Here is a 4288-nt window from a genome sequence, read left to right as displayed (position 1 = left end):
GACCAGAGTGGGTCATTGTCACGACCGACGCCAGCCTGGTGGGATGGGGCGCGGTCTGGGAACCCCTGAAAGCGCAGGGTCTATGGTCTCGGGAAGAATCTCTTCTCCCGATAAACATTCTGGAACTGAAAGCGATATTCAATGCTCTCAAAGCTTGGCCTCATCTAACAAAGGTCAAATTCATAAGGTTTCAATCAGACAACATGACGACTGTTGCATATATCAACCATCAGGGGGGAACAAGGAGTTCCCTGGCGATGGAGGAAGTGACCAAGATAATTCAATGGGCGGAGGATCACTCCTGCCACTTGTCTGCAATCCACATCCCAGGAGTGGAAAATTGGGAAGCGGATTTTCTGAGTCGTCAGACTTTCCATCCGGGGGAGTGGGAACTCCATCCGGAAATCTTTGCCCAAATAACTCAATTATGGGGCATTCCAGACATGGATCTGATGGCCTCTCGTCAGAACTTCAAGGTTCCTTGTTACGGGTCCAGATCCAGGGATCCCAAGGCGACTCTAGTGGATGCACTAGTAGCGCCTTGGACCTTCAACCTAGCTTATGTATTCCCACCGTTTCCTCTCATTCCCAGGCTGGTAGCCAGGATCAATCAGGAGAGGGCTTCGGTGATCTTGATAGCTCCTGCGTGGCCACGCAGGACTTGGTATGCAGACCTGGTGAATATGTCATCGGCTCCACCATGGAAGCTACCTTTGAGACAGGACCTTCTTGTTCAAGGTCCATTCGAACATCCGAATCTGGTTTCCCTCCAACTGACTGCTTGGAGATTGAACGCTTGATTTTATTAAAGCGTGGGTTTTCAGATTCTGTAATAGATACTCTTATTCAGGCTAGAAAGCCTGTAACTAGAAAAATTTACCATAAAATATGGAAAAAATATATCTGTTGGTGTGAATCTAAAGGATTCCCATGGAACAAGATAAAAATTCCTAAGATTCTATCCTTTCTACAAGAAGGTTTGGAGAAAGGATTATCTGCAAGTTCTCTGAAGGGACAGATCTCTGCTTTATCTGTTTTACTTCACAAAAAGCTGGCAGCTGTGCCAGATGTTCAAGCTTTTGTTCAGGCTCTGGTTAGGATCAAGCCTGTTTACAGACCTTTGACTCCTCCCTGGAGTCTAAATCTAGTTCGTTCAGTTCTTCAGGGGGTTCCGTTTGAACCCTTACATTCCGTAGATATTAAGTTATTATCTTGGAAAGTTTTGTTTTTGGTTGCAATTTCTTCTGCTAGAAGAGTTTCAGAGTTATCTGCTCTGCAGTGTTCTCCGCCCTATCTGGTGTTTCATGCAGATAAGGTGGTTTTGCGTACTAAGCCTGGTTTTCTTCCGAAAGTTGTTTCTAACAAAAATATTAACCAGGAGATAGTTGTACCTTCTTTGTGTCCGAATCCAGTTTCAAAGAAGGAACGTTTGTTACACAATTTGGACGTAGTCCGTGCTCTAAAATTCTATTTAGAGGCTACTAAGGATTTCAGACAAACATCTTCTTTCTTTGTTGTTTATTCTGGTAAAAGGAGAGGTCAAAAAGCAACTTCTACCTCTCTTTCTTTTTGGCTTAAAAGCATTATCCGATTGGCTTATGAGACTGCCGGACGGCAGCCTCCTGAAAGAATCACAGCTCACTCCACTAGGGCTGTGGCTTCCACATGGGCCTTCAAGAACGAGGCTTCTGTTGACCAGATATGTAAGGCAGCGACTTGGTCTTCACTGCACACTTTTGCCAAATTTTACAAATTTGATACTTTTGCTTCTTCAGAGGCTATTTTTGGGAGAAAGGTTTTGCAAGCCGTGGTGCCTTCCATTTAGGTGACCTGATTTGCTCCCTCCCTTCATCCGTGTCCTAAAGCTTTGGTATTGGTTCCCACAAGTAAGGATGACGCCATGGACCGGACACACCTATGTTGGAGAAAACAGAATTTATGCTTACCTGATAAATTACTTTCTCCAACGGTGTGTCCGGTCCACGGCCCGCCCTGGTTTTTTTTAATCAGGTCTGATGAATTATTTTCTCTAACTACAGTCACCACGGTATCATATGATTTCTCCTATGCATATTCCTCCTGTACGTCGGTCGAATGACTGGGGTAGGCGGAGCCTAGGAGGGATCATGTGACCAGCTTTGCTGGGCTCTTTGCCATTTCCTGTTGGGGAAGAGAATATCCCACAAGTAAGGATGACGCCGTGGACCGGACACACCGTTGGAGAAAGTAATTTATCAGGTAAGCATAAATTCAGTTTTTTTGCGCAGTAACTTTTACAGACTGAGACATCCAGCTTCCTCCAGGAGTCCCCTGAATGCTATAGGACATCTCTAAAGGGCTCTTAGGTTTTCCAAAATCGTTTGTTGGGGAAGGTAGGCCCACAGCAAGGCTGTGGCAGTTGGTGTGACTGTTAAAAAACGTTTATATTGTTTTTTTGATCCGTTTTTTGAACTAAGGGGTTAATCATCCATTTGCAAGTGGGTGCAATGCTCTGTTAGCTTATTATACACACTGTAAAAATTTCGTTTGATTTACTGCCTTTTTTCACTGTTTTTCAAATTCTGACAAAATTTGTTTCTCTTAAAGGCACAGTACCGTTTCTTATATTTGCTTGTTAACTTGATTTAAAGTGTTTTCAAAGCTTGCTAGTCTCCTTGCTAGTCTGTACAAATATGTCTGACATAGAGGAAACTCCTTGTTCATTATGTTTAAAAGCCATGGTGGAACCCCCTCTTAGAATGTGTACCAAATGTACTGATTTCACTTTAAGCAATAAAGATCATATTCTGTCTTTAAAAAATTTATCACCAGAGGAATCTGACGAGGGGGAAGTTATGCCGACTAACTCTCCCCACGTGTCAGATCCTTTGACTCCCGCTCAAGGGACTCCCGCTCAAATGGCGCCAAGTACATCTAGGGCGCCCATAGCGTTTACTTTACAAGACATGGCGGCAGTCATGGATAATACACTGTCAGCGGTATTAGCCAGACTACCTGAATTTAGAGGAAAGCGAGATAGCTCTGGAGGTAGACGAAATACAGAGCATACTGACGCTTTAAGAGCTATGTCTAATACTGCCTCACAATATGCAGAAGCTGAAGAAGGAGAGCTTCTTTCTGTGGGTGATGTTTCTGACTCAGGGAAGATGATGCAACCTGATTCTGATATTTCTACATTTAAATTTAAGCTTGAACACCTCCGCGTGTTACTCAGGGAGGTTTTAGCTGCTCTGAATGACTGTGATACAATTGCAGTGCCAGAGAAATTGTGTAGACTGGATAAATACTATGCAGTGCCGGTGTGCACTGATGTTTTTCCAATACCTAAAAGGTTTACAGAAATTATTACTAAGGAATGGGATAGACCAGGTGTGCCATTTTCTCCCCCTCCTATTTTTAGAAAAATGTTTCCAATAGACGCCACCACACGGGACTTATGGCAGACAGTTCCTAAGGTGGAAGGAGCAGTTTCTACTCTAGCAAAGCGTACTACTATCCCTGTCGAGGACAGTTGTGCTTTCTTAGAACCAATGGATAAAAAGTTAGAGGGTTACCTTAAGAAAATGTTTATTCAACAAGGTTTTATCCTACAGCCCCTTGCATGCATTGCTTCTGTCACTGCTGCTGCGGCGTTCTGGTTTGAGTCTCTGGAAGAGGCTTTACAGGTAGCGACTCCATTGGATGACATACTTGACAAGCTTAGAGCACTTAAGCTAGACAATTCCTTTGTTTCTGATGCCATTGTTCATTTGACTAAACTAACGGCTAAGAATTCTGGTTTTGCTATCCAGGCGCGCAGAGCGCTATGGCTTAAATCATGGTCAGCTGACGTTACTTCAAAGTCTAAGCTGCTTAACATTCCCTTCAAGGGGCAGACCCTATTCGGGCCTGGTTTGAAGGAGATTATTGTTGATATCACTGGAGGAAAAGGTCATGCCCTTCCTCAGGATAGGTCCAAATCAAGGGCCAAACAGTCTAATTTCCGTGCCTTTCGAAACTTCAAGGCAAGTGCGGCATCAACTTCCTCTAATGCAAAACAAGAGGGAACTTTTGCTCAGTCTAAGACGGTCTGGAGACCTAACCAGGCCTGGAACAAAGGTAAGCAGGCCAAAAAGCCTGCTGCTGCCTCTAAGACAGCATGAAGGAATGGCCCCCTATCCGGTAACGGATCTAGTAGGGGGCAGACTTTCGCTCTTCGCCCAGGCGTGGGCAAGAGATGTCCAGGATCCCTGGGCGTTGGAAATTATATCCCAGGGATATCTTCTGGACTTCAAGGCTTCCCCCCCAA

The sequence above is a fragment of the Bombina bombina genome, chromosome 11 (genome assembly GCF_027579735.1).
Source record: "Bombina bombina isolate aBomBom1 chromosome 11, aBomBom1.pri, whole genome shotgun sequence".
NCBI lineage: Eukaryota > Metazoa > Chordata > Amphibia > Anura > Bombinatoridae > Bombina > Bombina bombina.
Note: the sequence above shows the minus strand (reverse complement) of the source record.